Source organism: Hylobates moloch, unplaced genomic scaffold (assembly GCF_009828535.3).
Source record: "Hylobates moloch isolate HMO894 unplaced genomic scaffold, HMol_V3 SCAFFOLD_8, whole genome shotgun sequence".
NCBI lineage: Eukaryota > Metazoa > Chordata > Mammalia > Primates > Hylobatidae > Hylobates > Hylobates moloch.
Window position 1 is genome coordinate 40,854,660 of NW_026652283.1, and position 15,684 is coordinate 40,870,343.

Here is a 15,684-nt window from a genome sequence, read left to right on the forward strand (position 1 = left end):
TATATATATATATATATATATGTTTTTTTTTTTTTTTTGAGATGGAGTTTCGCTCTTGTTGCCCAAGCTGGAATGCAATGGCACGATTTCGGCTCACTGCAACCTCCGCCTCCTGGGTTCAAGTGATTCTCCTGCCTCAGCCTCCTGAGTAGCTGGGAGTACAGGCGTGCACCACCGTGCCCAGCTAATTTTTGTATTTTTAGTAGAGACGGGGTTTCACCATGTTAGCCAGGATGGTCTCGATCTCCTGACCTCATGATCCACCTGCCTTGGCCTCCCAAAGTGCTGGGATTACAGGCACAAGCCACTGTGCCCGGCCTGAGATCATTCTTACTTCACAGGATTTCCCTGATAATTAAGTGAACACACACACACACACACACAACCCCCCACACACAGCATTTAACACAAAATACTTTGTACACGATAGATACTAGACAAAAGATAACCATGGCTACTGCTGCTTCTTTTTTCTCCTCTTCCTGCCTACCCTTCCCCCTCATCCTTTTATCTATGGCCAAGCCCTCCTGAAGGGTCTCTTTGAATTGGGTTATCTCCTAGTTTGACACCAGTGGTCTTATTTCCCTGTGGCATTGGAGGGCTAGGCACATGGCACTGTGGCCAAGGAGAAGGATGATGTTCCAGGCCAAACACATCTGCAAATGTGTTGAGCTGGTGTCCTTGATGACAAATCAAATTGTTTTGTGTTTGGTTCCCCAGAGGCCTGAGTACCTCAGAGAAGCCAAGGTTCCTGCAGGAAGCTTGTGCCTGCTGTCCACGTTGGGCTTCATTTTATGAAAATACAGCAAAGAGCTCATCATTTCTCAGCTCCGGTCAGAAGCAACAGTGGCTGTCCTGGACACAGAGCTGCAGACAAGGAGTGGTGAGGATTCAGGCAAGAGAAGATGGGCAGCTTCCCCTTCATGCTTCCCTCTCAGGAAGAAGCCAGAGTGCCTGGGATCAAAGAGGCTGGGAGGCTGGTGAGGCCTCCTGTCCCTGAAAGCGGTCAGTGAACCCAAAAGTTGAAAAGCCTCTGCTTTGAGAGTAGTTCTGCTGCCCTACTGGTGCTGACAGTTTTAGAAACTGACATGGCAGAGCTGACCAGGCAGACTATATTTTTAGGACTCCACTGGGGCCTATTGAAACGTCCACATTACTCAGATCACCAATCTGGCTGGAGCTACCAACACAGCATTCTTTGCTGTTTTAGAATACAAAGCTACCTCCCCTCGGGGCTTCACTTTGCAGCCACTGAGAATCCAAGGCTTGTGCTAAATTACATGTTTCCATGGTCCCACTGGCTCCTCTGCAGGGCTTCCACAAGAATGGGCTGGGAGCGTAACTGAGTAACTGAGTCATGATTAGGAGTTAATTAAGAGGAGAAATGAGCTAGCTGTTTCCTAAGATAAGGGAGGGGAAGTTTTTTTAAAAACTGTAACTGCTCAGAACAGTACGTGCTAAGGCAGACTTTCTGTGCTGGGAGACAGAACACTTCTGCAGTGATGTAGCAGAATCCTTAAAGGACCCTGCCAATGTCTTTTTTTCTGGTGTCACATCCAATCTTCGCTGCAGCCAACACTTCCTGGAGATGAAACACAACTTCGATACAGAGATGGCAAGTTCACACTCCTGCAATCATGCAAGGGTGAGTGATGCGGGCCTTTTCTAAGTGAGTATGAAGGGGTGGGACCTACGGTAAACTCAATGCAGTATAATCCATCTACGGGGCAGTGGGCACCCAGCAACAGCCAACCGTTACCAAATCAAAGTGCAGGCCCAGGATGACTCATCTTCCAGCATTTCATGAGCAACCAGAAGTCTACATTTCTTTGAGAAAAAAAAATTTTTTGAGACGGGGTCTCACTCTGTTGCCCAGGCTGGAGTGTGTAGCTTCAACCTCCCGGGGCTTAGGTGATTCTCCCACCTCAAGTCTCCCAAGTAGCTGAGACTGCAGGCATGTGCCACCACGCTGGCTAATTTTTTTTTTTTTTTAGTCGGAGTCTCGCTCTGTCGCCCAGGCTGGAGTGCAGTGGCGCGATCTTGGCTCACTGCGAGCTCCGCCTCCCGGGTTCACACCATTCTCCTCTCTCAGCCTCCCAAGTAGCTGGGACTACAGGCGCCCGCCACCACGCCCGGCTAATTTTTTTGTATTTTTTAGTAGAGACGGGGTTTCACCGCGTTAGCCAGGATGGTCTCAATCTCCTGACCTCGTGATCCGCCCGCCTCAGCCTCCCAAAGTGCTGGGATTACAGGTGTGAGCCACTGCGCCCGGCCCAAACCAGCTAATTTTTTTGTAGAGACAGGGCTTTGCCATGTTGTCCAGGCTGGTCTCCAACCCCTAGGCTCCCCGCCTTGCCCTCCCAAAATGTGGAGATTACAGGTGTGAGCCACAGTGCCTGGCCATTTTGAGGAATTTTTATTTATTTATTTTTTTATTTTATTTTTTTTTTTTGAGACGGAGTCTGGCTCCGTCGCCCAGGCTGGAGTGCAGTGGCGCAATCTCGGCTCACTGCAAGCTCCGCCTCCCAGGTTCACACCATTCTCCTGCCTCAGCCTCTCCGAGTAGCTGGGACTACAGGCGCCCGCCACCACGCCCGGCTAATTTTTTGTATTTTTAGTAGAGACGGGGTTTCACCGTGGTCTCGATCTCCTGACCTCGTGATCCGCCCGCCTCGGCCTCCCAAAGTGCTAGGGTTACAAGCGTGAGCCACCGCACCCGGCCTGAGGAATTTTTAAACGCTGGCTTTAATTTTTCAAAGTATGTGGAGCAACTTCTGCTTCTGAGAGATAGAGCAGATATTCTTTTCCCCAGTCCTCCTGCTAAGTACTGCTAAAAATCCCAAAAAACACTCTATATTATACAAAATGAACGTAAGATGACTCTGAACAAGAAGAAAGCAGATTGGTTAGGGACCTCCACACCCAAAGAATGACTCAGCAGTGAGCGTAAGTTTTCTTTTTGCCTCATATATGTCAGACTGGGTACTGGAGAAGCCAGCAACCCACAACTGCCAATGATTGCAGACAAAAGCCCCAAGAAAAGCTTGTCTTTTTTTTTTTTTTTTTTTTTTTTTGAGAGAGTGTCTTGCTCTGTCGCCCAGGCTGGAGTGCAGTGGTGCAATCATGGCTCACTGCAGCCTTGACCTCCCAGGCTTAAGCTGCTGAGACTACAGATCTTCGCCACCAAGCCTGGCTAATCAATACAGTTTTGTTTTTTTTTTTTTGAAATGGAGTTTCACTCTTGTTGCCCAGGCTGGAGTACAGTGGCGCGATCTCAGCTCACTGCAACCTCTGCCTCCCGGGCTCAAGCAATTCTCCTGCCTCACCTCCTGAGTAGCTGGGATTGTAGGCATGCACCATCACGCCCTGCTATTTTTTGTATTTTTAGTAGTAGAGATGTGGTTTCACCATGTTGGTCAGGCTGGTCTCGAACTCCTGATCTCAGGTGATCCACCCGACTCGGCCTCCCAAAGTGCTGGGATTACAGGCATGAGCCATCGCGCCCGGCCTTTTTGTTTTTGTTTTGTTTTGTTTTTGTAGAGATGGGGGTCTCACTGTTTCCCAGGCTGATCTCAAATTCCTGGGCTCAAGCAATCTTCTGGCCTCAGCCTCCCAAAGTGCTGGAATTATAAGCGTGAACCATGGTGTCCTGCAAGTCTGCTTTCTGAGTCAAAGGACAAGAAAATAAACAGCCTAGAAAGACAGCCTTGATTTTTTTATTTTTATTTTTCATTTGATTTGATTTTTTTTGAGACAGTGTCTCACTCTGTTGCCCAGTCTGGAGTGCAGTGGCACGATCTCGACTCACTGCAACCTCTGCCTCCCGGGTTCAAGCAGTTCTCCTGCCTGCCTCAGCCTCTCGTTCGGCCTCAGATGATCCGCCTGCCTCGGCCTCCCAACATGCTGGGATTACAGCCATGAGCCACCGCACCCAGCCGACAGACAGCCTTTTAGACTATAGCCCCTCTACTCCAGCCCCACCCTCACCCCCATCAGCAAAGGCCAAGTGGAAAGCCTAGATCTCCACCCTTGCTAGGCTGTAATGAGGTACTCCTTGCCTTCCCCACCAGGGTGATTTAGAAGAGGCCTAGTTATCCACTGAGGCCTTTCATCCATAATCGAGGCCACCTCTCCCAACAATGACAGTGGAGGCCCACTCTCTCTCCCACCGGTGTGGTATCAGTGAAGCCCTAATAGAGAAACTGGACTCCCACCCCTGCCCAGCAGTAAGAAGGAGCCCTGCCAACACCAGTGTCAATGGAGGCCAAGTGGAAAACCTGGACTTCCATACCCTCCTGGTAAAAATGAGGTGGCATCCGCACTTTCCCCACAGAAGCAATGTTAGAGGAGGCCTGCTGAAACACAAGCTATAAAGTAAGATCCAGAGGCTGGGCGCAGTGGCTCATGCCTGTAATCCCTGCACTTTGGGAGGCTGAGGTGGGAGGTTTGCTTAAGCCCAGGAGTTCAAGACCAGCTTGGGCAACATACGGAGACCTTGCTGCTACAAAAAAACAAAAAACAAAAAAATTAGGTGGGCATGCTGATGCCTGCCTGTGGTCCTAGCTACGTGGGAGGCTGAGATGGGAGGATTGCTTGAGGCCAGAAGGTTGAGGCTGCAGTGACCCATGACCCCACTGCACTCCAGCCTGAGCGACAAGGTAAGACCCTATCTCAAAACATTAAATAAGATCCAGAGTCATATAACATAATGTGCAAAATGTCCAAGTCTTAATCAAAAGTCATTTGAACCGGAACAAGAAAATTTTGAATAAGAAAAGATAATCTACATACACTAACACCAAAATGACACAGATGTTAGAATTATCTGAAAAAGATTTTGAAGTAGCCATCATAAAAATGCTTCAATGTATATAGCGTGTTCAAATACAAACATACTTGGAACAAATAAAAAAATGGAAAGTCTCAAAAATATAAAGTCTCAACAGATCGATATATAAAGAAGAACCAAATGGAAATTTTAAGAATAAAAAATACAATGATTGAAATTTAAAACTCAATGAATAAGCTCAGCAACAGAATGGAGAGGACAGAGGAAAGAGTAAGTCTGAAGACAGAAAACTACAAATTACCCAATCTGAACACCAGGGAAAAAAATAGAATGAAAAAAAAAAGGCCTCAGGGACATGTGAGACAATAACATAAGATCTAACATTCATGTCATTGGAGTCATAGAAGGAGAATAAATATTCAAAGAACAAATAGCTGAAATTTGCCCAAATTTTGCAAAAGACAAACTGACAGATTCACATAGCTGAGCACACCTCAAACAGGATATGCCCATGAGAAAACACATCATAAACTTCTCAACATATACTTTTTTTTCTTTTTGAGATGGAGTTTCACTCTGCTGCCCAGGCTGGGGCACAGTGGCACAATCTCAGCTCACTGCAACCTCCACCTCCTGGGTTCAAGCAATTCTCTTGCCTCAGCCTCCCAATTAGCTGGGACTACAGATGTGTACCACCATGCCTGGCTAATTTTTAGTAGAGATGGGGTTTCACCATGTTGGCCAGGCTGGTCTCGAACTCCTGACCTCAGGTGATCTGCCCACCTCAGACTCCCCAAGTGTTGGGATTACAGGCGTGAGCCACCTCAACCAGCCACAAATTCTTGAAAGTGGCCAGAGAGAAATGATACATTACCTATAGGGAGAAAACAATTCAAATGATGCTGAATTTCTCGTCAGGCACCATGGAGGCCAGGAGGAAGTGGAAAAACATTTTTTTTTTTTTTTTAGACAGAGTCTCACTCTGTCACCCAGCGTGGAGTGCAGTGGCACGATCTCGGCTCACTGCAACCTCCGCCTCCCAGGTTCAAGCGATTCTTCTGCCTCAGCCTCCCAAGTAGCTGGGGCTACAGGCGCGCCACCATGCCTGGCTAATTTTTGCACTTTTAGTAGAGACAGGAGTTTCACCATATTGGCAAGGCTGGTCTTGAACTCATGACCACATTATCCGCCCACCTCGGCCTCCCAAAGTGCTGGGATGACAGGCCTGAGCCACTGCGCCCAGCTGGAACATTTTTCAAATGCTGAAAGAAAAGAACTATCAACTTGGAATCCCATACCTGGTGAAACAATCCTTCAGGAATTGGGGGGAAGGGCTGTGGGGAGGAAATCATGACATTCTTAGATGAGGGAAAAACTAAGGGAATTTGTCACTGGCAGATTTACTTTATAGGGATTACTAAAGGCAATTCTCTAAACAAAGGGAGTGGTAACAAAAGGAAACTTGGAACATCAGGCAGGAAAAAAGAACAAAAAGAGCAAACATATAGATCAATACAATAGACTGTCTTTTTCCTCTTGAGTATTCTAAATTATGTTCAACAGTTGAAGCAAAAATTACACTTGTCTAAGTGGCTGTCCATATATGTGGAGGAAATACTTAAGATAATTACATTATACGTGGGGAGAGTAAAAGGACACAGAAAAAGCTGTCTTTCTTTATTTTTAATCTGGTAGAACTTTCCAGAGGTATAGAGGTAAGGTTTCTACATTTCACTCAAACTGGTAAAATGTCAACACTTATCACACCAGTAGACTGTGATAAGTTACTGCACTCCCGCCTGGGCGACAGAGCGAGACCTTGCCTCAAAAAGGGAAAAAAAAAGAAAAGAAAAGAAAAGAAAAAGGAATACATACCAAACTCAAACAACAGACTTGAAAAATAAATGAACCTGGCCGGGCGCGGTGGCTCAGGCCTGTAATCACAGAACTTTGGGAGGCCAAGGCAGGTGGATCACCTGAGGTCAGGAGATCGAGGTCAGTCTGGCCAACATGGTGAAACCCCGTCTCTACTAAAAATACAAAAATTAGGCTGGGCATGGTGGCTCACGCCTGTAATCCCAGCACTATGGGAGGCCGAGGTGGGTGGATCATAAGGTCAAGAGATTGAGAGCGTCCTGGCCAACATGGTGAAACTCCATCTCTACTAAAAAAATACAAAAATTAGCTGGGTGTGGTGGTGCACAGTTGTAAACCCAGCACTCGGTAGGCTGAGGCAGGAGAATCGCTTGAAGATGGGAGGCAGAGGTTGCAATGAGCCGAGATCATGCCATTGCACTCCAGCCTGGGCAACAAGAGCGAAACTCCATCTCAAAAAAAAAAAAACACAAAAAAAAACCCAAAAAAAACTATTAGACAGAAAGTCAACAAGGCCGGGTGTGTGGCTCACACCTGTAATAGGATATAGAATTTAACACTACCATTAGCCAACAGGATGTAATCAGCATTTATAGTACATCAACAACAAAAAAATACACATTCTTTTTTTTTTTTGAGATGGAGTCTCGCTCTGTCGCCCAGGCTGGAGTGCAGTGGCGCAATCTCGGCTCACTGCAAGCTCCGCCTCCCGGGTTCACGCCATTCTCCTGCCTCAGCCTCTCCAAGTAGCTGGGACTACAGGTGCCCGCCACCACGCCCGGCTAATTTTTTGTATTTTTAGTAGAAACGGGGTTTCACCGTGGTCTCGATCTCCTGACCTCGTGATCCGCCCGCCTCGGCCACCCAAAGTGCTGGGATTACAAGCGTGAGCCACCGCGCCCGGCCAAAAATACACATTCTTTTTAAGCACCCATGAAACATGTATCAAGATCAACCATATCTTGGGTTATAAAACAAACCTCAACAAATTTAAAAGAACTGAAATCATACAGAGTGTATGACCAAAATGGACTCAAACTGAGAATTAATAACACAAAGACAATCTCCAGGAAGATCTTCAAACACCTGAAGACTAAATAACACATTTCTAAGTAATCTATGAATCAAAGAGCAATCCTCAAGAGAAATACAAAATTCATTAATCTGAATGAAAATACAATGTATCAAAATTTGTAAGATACAGCTAAATCACAACTAAGAAGGAAATTAATAGCACTAAATGCTTACATTAGAAAAGAGGAAACAAATCGCAAATCAATAATACAAGCTTCCACCTCAGGAAATTAGAAAAGAACAAAATAAACCCTAAACAGAAAGAAGGAAAAGAAGAGAAATCTATATAATTGAAAACAGAAAAACAGTAGAGAATACCAACAAAACAGAAAACTGGTTCTTTGAAAAAATCAATAAAATTGACAAATCTTTTATTTTCTTTTAATTGAGACAGGCTCTCGCTCTGTTACCCAGGCTAGAGTGCGATCACGGCTCACTGCAGCCTCAACCTGCCGGGCTCAAGCAATTCTCCTGCCTCAGCCTCCTGAGTAGCTGTGACTACAGGTGCATGCCAATATGCCTGTCTAATTTTTGTATATTTTAGAGACGGGATTTCACCATGTTACTCAGACTGGTCTCGAACTTCTGGGCTCAAGCTGTCCACCCACCTCAACCTCCCAAAGTGCTCAGATTATAGACCTGAGCCATTGCATCAGGCCAAATTGACAAATCTTTAGCAAGGCTGACCTAAAAAGAGAGAGAGAGGCTGGGTGCGATGGCTCATTCCTGTAATCCTAGCACTTTGGGAGGCCGAGGCAGATGGATCACTTGAGCTCAGGAGTTCAAGACCAGCTTGGGCAACATACCAAAAACCCAACCCTGCCTCTACAAAAAATACAAAAATTAACCAGGCACGGTAGTGCACGTGTAGTCCTGGCTACTTGGGAGGCCGAGGCGGGAGGATCCCATAAACCTGGGAGGTGGAGGTTGCAGTGAGCCGAGATCATGCCACTGCACTCCAGCCTGGGCAGCAGAGTGAGACTTCATCTTGAAAAAAAAAAAATTATTTTTATAGAGACAGCGTCTTGCTATGTTGCCGATGCTAGCCTTGAACTCCTGGGCCCAAGTAATCCTCCAGCCTCAGCTCTCCCAAAGTGCTGGGATTACAGGTGTGAACCACTGTGCCCACCCCATATATTCTTCATATCAGGAATAAAACAGAAGCTATCACTGCAGACCCTGCAGATAACAATAGGATAATAAGGGAATTTTATTGTATTATTTATTTATTTATTTTTTTTTTTGAGACAGAGTCTCACTCTGTCGCCAGGCTGGAGTGCAGTGGCGCGATTTCGGCTCACTGCAATCTCTGACTCTCTGGTTCAAGTGATTCTCTTGCCTCAGCCTCCCAAGTAGCTGGGATTACAGGCACGCACCACCACGCCCAGCTAACTTGTGTATTTTTAGTAGAGACGGGTTTCACCATGTTGGCCATGATGGTCTCGAACTCCTGACCTCATGATCCGCCTGCCTTGGCCTCCCAAAGTGCTGGGATTACAGGCATGAGCCACCGCGCCCCACCCTGGAAATTTTATAAACAATGTTACGAACACACATGACAACTTAGATGAAATGGACTAATTCCTTAAAAAATAAAAACTACTACAACATACCCGATATGAAGTAGATAATTTCAGTAGCTTTATAACTATTAAGGACATTGAATTTGTAATTTAAAACTTCACCCCCAAGAAATCTTTACTCCAGATGGTTTCAGTGGAGAATTCTATCAAACGTTTAAAGAAGAATTAACACCAATTCTACAAATCTGATCCAGAAAATAGAAGAGATGAAGCATTTCCTAAGTCATTTTACGAGACCCATCTTACCCATATCAAAACCAGACAAGGAAAATACAAACAAGATGACTACAGACCAATGACCTTTAATAAGAACACAGATGCAAAAATCCTTAACAAAGCATTAACAAATAGGCCAGGCACGGTGCCTCATGCCTGTAATCCCAGCACTTTGGATCACCTCAGGTCAGGAGTTGGAGACCAGCCTGACCAACATGGTGAAACCCTGTCTCTACTAAAAATAAAAAAAAACAATGGCCGGGCGTGGTGGCTCACGCTTGTAATCCCAGTACTTTGGGAGGCCGAGGCGGGCGGATCACGAGGTCAGGAGATCGAGACCACGGTGAAACCCCGTCTCTACTAAAAATACAAAAAAAATTAGCCGAGCGTGGTGGCAGGCGCCTGTAGTCCCAGCTACTCGGAGAGGCTGAGGCAGGAGAATGGCGTGAACCCGGGAGGCGGAGCTTGCAGTGAGCCAAGATTGCGCCACTGCACTCCAGCCTGGGTGACAGAGCGAGACTCCGTCTCAAAAAAAAAAAAAAAAAAAAAAAAAATGAGCTGGGCATGGTGGTGCGTGCCTGTAATCCCAGCTACTCCAGAGGCTGAGGCAGGAGAATCACTTAGAACCCAGGAGGTGGAGGTTGCAGTGAGCCAAGATCGTGCCACCGCACTCCAGCCTGGGCAACAGAGTGAAACTCTGTCTCAGTAAATAAATAAATAAATAAATAAATAAATAAATAAATAAATAACAAATAGAGGCTGGGCACGGTGGCTCACGCGTGTAATCCCAGCACTTTGGGAGGCCAAGGCAGGCAGATGGCCTGAGGTTGGGAGTTCGAGACCAGCCTGACCAATATGGAGAAACCCCATCTCTACTAAAAATACAAAATTGGCCAGGCACAGTGGTTCATGCCTGTAATCCCAGCACTTTGGGAGGCCTAGGTGGGCGGATCACCAGGTCAGGAGTTCAAAACCAGCCTGGCCAACATAGCAAAACCCCGTCTCTACTAAAAATACAAAAATTAACCAGGCATGGTAGCAAACACCTGTAAACCCAGCTACCCAGGAGGCTAAGGCAGAGGTTGCCATGAGCGGAGATTGTGGTATTGCACTCCAGCCTGGGCAACAAGGGGGAAACTCCATCTCCAAAGAAAAAAAATGAATAGAATTCAGCAATATATGAAAAGAATTATATACTATGACCAGGTGGGGATTATTCCAGGGATGCAAGGCTGAGTCAATATTCAAAAATCAATCAATGAAAAAAAATCAATCAATGTAATCCACCCTGTTAACAGGCTAAAGAAAAATCAATTGACAAAGAGAAAGCACTTGACAAAATTCCGTACCCATTCTAATTAAAAACTCTCAGGAAACTAGAAATAAAAGGGAATTTTCTCAATTTGATAAGAGTATCTACAAAAAAACTACAACTAGCATCATACTTCATAGTGAGAGACCGAATGCTTTCCCCCTGACTGAACACAAGGCAAGCATGTCCACTGTCACCAATCTTACTCAACACAGTGCTGGAAATTGTAGTCTGTGTAATAAGAATAGGAAAAGAATTTTAAAAGCATACATATTGGAGAGAAAGATATCAGGCTGTCCTTATAATGACATGATGGCCTTTATAGAAAATTTAAAGAAATCTAAAAAAAAAAAAAGCTAGAACTAATAAGTGAATTCAGCAAGGTCACAATACAAAATCAACATACAAATATCACATATATATATATTAGCAATGAAAACATGGACATCAACATTTAAAACATAATATCATTTATAATCACAGAAAAAGGAAATATTTAGGTATGAATCTAATAAGACACATACAAGACTCATAAGATGAAAACTAGAAAATGCTGTTGAAAGAAATCAAAGAAGTCTAAATAAACAGACAGATATACTGTTTTCTTGGCTTCAAAGACTCATCACAGTAAGGTTGTCAATTCTCCCTAAATTAATATACAAGTTTAGTGCAATTCCTATCCAAATCCCAGCATGATTTTTGTAAATAAAGATTATTCTAAAATGTATGAGGAAAGGCAAAGAAACTAGAATAGCTGAAACTATTTTTTTTTTTTTTTTGAGACAGGGTCTCACTCTGTCACCCAGGCTGGACCACAGTGGCATGATCACAGCTCATTGCAGCCTCGACCTCCTGGGCTCAGGTAATCCTCCTACCTCAGCCTCCCAAGTAACTGGGACCACAGGTGCGTGCCACCAGGCCCAGCTAATTTTTAAAAATTATTATTATTATTATTTTTTGAGACGGAGTCTCGCTCTGTCACCCAGGCTGGAGTGCAGTGGCACGATCTCTGCTCACTGCAAGCTCCACCTCCCGGGTTCACGCCATTCTCCTGCCTCAGCCTCCCGAGTAGCTGGGACTACAGGAGCCCGCCACCACGCCCCGCTAATTTTTTGTATTTTTTAGTGGAGATGGGGTTTCACCGTGTTAGCCAGGATGGTCTCGATCTCCTGACCTTGTGAGCTGCCTGCCTTGGCCTCCCAAAGTGCTGGGATTACAGGCGTGAGCCACCGCACCCGGCTACGTAACATTTAAATAAGCTTTGAAATAGACAATATTGTTCATCTTTTTTTTTTTTTTTTTTTTTTTTTGAGACAGAATATTGCTCTGTTGTCCAGGCTGGAGTGCACTGGCGTGATCTCGGATCACTGCAACCTCTCCCTCCCAGGTTCAAGCGATTCTTCTGCCTCAGCCCCTGCGTAACTGGGACTACAGGTATGCCACCATGCCCAGCTAATTTTTGTATTTTTAGTAGAGGTGGGGTTTCACTATATTGGCCAGGCTGGTCTCGAGCTCCTGACCTCATGATCCACCCGTCTCGGCCTCCCAAAGTGCTGAGATTACAGGCGTGAGCCACTGCATCTGGCCTTTTTTTGTTTGTTTGTTTGTTTGTTTGTTTGTTTGTGATGGAGTCCTGTTCTGTCACACAGGCTGGAGTGCAATGGCTTGATCTTGGCTCACCACAACCTCTGCGTCCTGGGTTCAAGTGATTCTCTTACCTCAGCCTCCCGAGTAGCGGGGATTACAGGCATGCACCACCACGCCTGGTTAATTTTGTGTTTTTAGTAGAGATGGGGTTTCTCCATGTTGGTCAGGCTGGTCTTGAACTTCCGACCTCAGGTGATCTGCCCACCTCAGCCTCTCAAAGTGCTGGGTTTACAGGCATGAGCCAAGGTGCCTGGCCCATCTCTTTTTTTTTGTTTTGTTTTGTTTTTTTTTTTGAGACAGAGTCTCACTCTGTCGCCCAGGCTGGAGTGCAGTGGTGCAATCTCTGGTCACTGCAAGCTCCGCTTCCCGGGTTCATGCCATTCTCCTGCCTCAGCCTCTCCGAGTAGCTGGGACTACAGGCGCCCACCACAACGCCCGGCTATTTTTGGTTTTTTTTGTATTTTTAGTAGAGATGGGGTTTCACCGTGGTCTCAATCTCCTGACCTCGTGATCCGCCTGCCTCGGCCTCCCAAAGTGCTGGGATTACAAGCGTGAGCCACCGCGCCCGGCCCCATCTCTTTTTTTTGAGACGGAATCGCGCTCTGTCGCCCAGGCTGGAGTGCAGCGGAGTGATCTCCGCTCACTACAAGCTCCGCCCCCTGGGTTCATGCCATTCTCCTGCCTCAGCCTCCCGAGTAGCTGGGACTACAGGCGCCCGCCACCACACCCGGCTAATTTTTTTGTATTTTAATAGAGATGGGGTTTCACCGTGTTAGCCAGGATGGTCTCAATCTCCTGATCTCATGATCTGCCTGCCTCGGCCTCCTAAAGTGCTGGGATTACAGGCATCAGCCACCGCGCCCGGCCTCTCTTTTTTTTTAAAGGACACTTTTTTTTTTTTTGCAAGATACCCAAATAATGAAATATCTATTATTTATTTTAATATAACTTTATATTCTAAATTATGACTGGTTTGTGCACAAGTATTTATCCCTTTACATTTACTTAATTATTTTAACTATTTACCTAGGTTATTTATGAAAACTGTGATAGTCATGAATTTAAAGTTATGAAACCGCCATTGCAAAATTATAACTGAGACAGTGAGAAAAGGTTTGACCTAATTGACTCCATCTTGCTCTTTTTTTTTTTTTTTTTTTAACAGATTGAGTGTCCTTTATCCAAAACGCTTAGGTTTGTAACACAAAGGATAAATGCTTGAGGGGATGGGTACCCCATTCTCCATGATGTGATTTTTTTTTGTCCTTCACATTTTACAGGATTCTTTTCTTTCTTTTTTTTTTAAATCATACTTTAAGTTTTAGGGTACATGTACACAACGTGCAGGTTAGTTACATATGTATACATGTGTCATGTTGGTGTGCTGCACCCATTAACTTGTCATTTAACATTAGGTATATCTCCTAATGCTATCCCTCCCCCGACCCCACAACAGGCCCCAGTGTATGATGTTCCCCTTCCGGTGTCCATGTGTTCTCATTGTTCAATTCCCACCTATGAGTGAGAACACACGGTGTCTGGTTTTTTGTCCTTGTGATAGTTAGCTGAGAATGATGGTTTCCAGCTTCATCCACGTCCCTACAAAGGACATGAACTCATCATTTTTTATGGCTGCATAGTATTCCATGGTGTATATATGCCATATTTTCTTAATCCAGTCTATCGTTGTTGGACATTTGGCTTGGTTCCAAGTCTTCGCTATTGTGAATAGTGCTGCAGTAAACATGTGTGTGCATGTGTCTTTATAGCAGCATGATTTATAATCCTTTGGGTATATACCCAGTAATGGGATTGCTGGGTCAAATGGTATTTCTAGTTCTAGATCCCTGAGGAATCACCACACTGACTTCCACTCTTTTTTTTTTTTTTTGAGATGGAGTTTCGCTCTCATCACTCAGACTGGAGTGCAATGATGTGTTCTCAGCTCACTGCAACCTCTGCCTCCCGAGTTGAAGCGATTCTCCTGCCTCAGCCTCTTGAGTAGACAGGATTACAGGTGCGCCACCACGCCTGGCTAATTTTTGTATTTTTAGTAGAGACGGGGTTTCACCGTGTTGGCCATACTGGTCTTGAACTCCTGACCTCAGGTGATCCACCTGCCTCGGCCTCCCAAAGCGCTGGGATTACAGGTGTGAGCCACCTCGCCCGGCCTCCATCTTGCTCTTAACCTCCAAACTGTCCTTGTTCATTCCTGGGCATAGGCCAAACTAACTTTGTGAAGAACTTAGTTTATAGTTTAGCTTTGAAACAAAGATGATGACAGTCCTCTCTCAAAATACACCTCCTTATTGCCTGTGGACTAGACTGCCTAAAGCCACAGGATTAGAAGTTATGGTAATTTTACTAATTCAAGATGCAATTATTTTCATTACACTCATATCAATGTCTTATTTATTAAAAATTACAGGCTGGGGCCAGGTGCAGTGGCTCACGCCTGTAATCCCAGAACTTTCGGAGGCCAAAGTGGGTGGATCTCAAGGTCAGGAGTTCTAGACCAGCCTGGCCAATATGATGAAACCCTGTCTCTACTAAAAATACAAAAATTAGGCCGGGCGTGGTGGCTCACGCCTGTAATCCCAGCACTTTGGGAGGCTGAGGTGGGTGGATCACGAGGTCAGGAGATGGAGACCATCCTGGCTAACACGGTGAATCCCCGTCTCTACTAAAAAAAAAAATACAAAAAATTAGCCAGGCGTGGTGGCGGGCGCCTGTAGTTCCAGCTATTCGGGAGGCTGAGGCAGGAGAATGGCATGAACCCAGGAGGCGGAGCTTGCAGTGATCCCAGATTGCGCCACTGCACTCCAACCTGGGCAACAGAGTGAGACTCCAACTCAAAAAAAAAAAAAAAAAATTGCTGGGCATGGCGGTATGCATCTGTAGTCCCAGTTACTCAGGAGGCTGAGGCAGGAGAATAACTTAAACCCAGGAGGCGGGGGTTGCAGTGAGCCGAGATTGTGCCACTGCACTCCAGCATGGACGACAGAGCGAGACTCTGTCTCAAAAAAAATAAAAAATAAAATAAAAATAAAAATTACACAATCAAAAATCATTATTTTGGGCTGGGTTTATAGTTTTGTAACCCCTATGCCAAATTTTGGCACCTTATAGTATTTGGTAGGGATAAGTATGACATTGCTTGATTAATAAATACAAAACAAAAAATGTAT

General features: G+C 45.3%; 1 long non-coding RNA gene across 1 annotated transcript; it reads left to right on the top strand.

Annotated features, from left to right (window-relative positions):
- Positions 1-254: 254 nt before the first annotated feature.
- Positions 255-12,145, top strand: LOC131384067 (uncharacterized). Its single transcript, XR_009214557.1, has 3 exons — positions 255-1,005; positions 1,573-1,645; positions 11,636-12,145. It is a non-coding gene; the product is annotated as an uncharacterized LOC131384067 (long non-coding RNA).
- Positions 12,146-15,684: the final 3,539 nt, after the last annotated feature.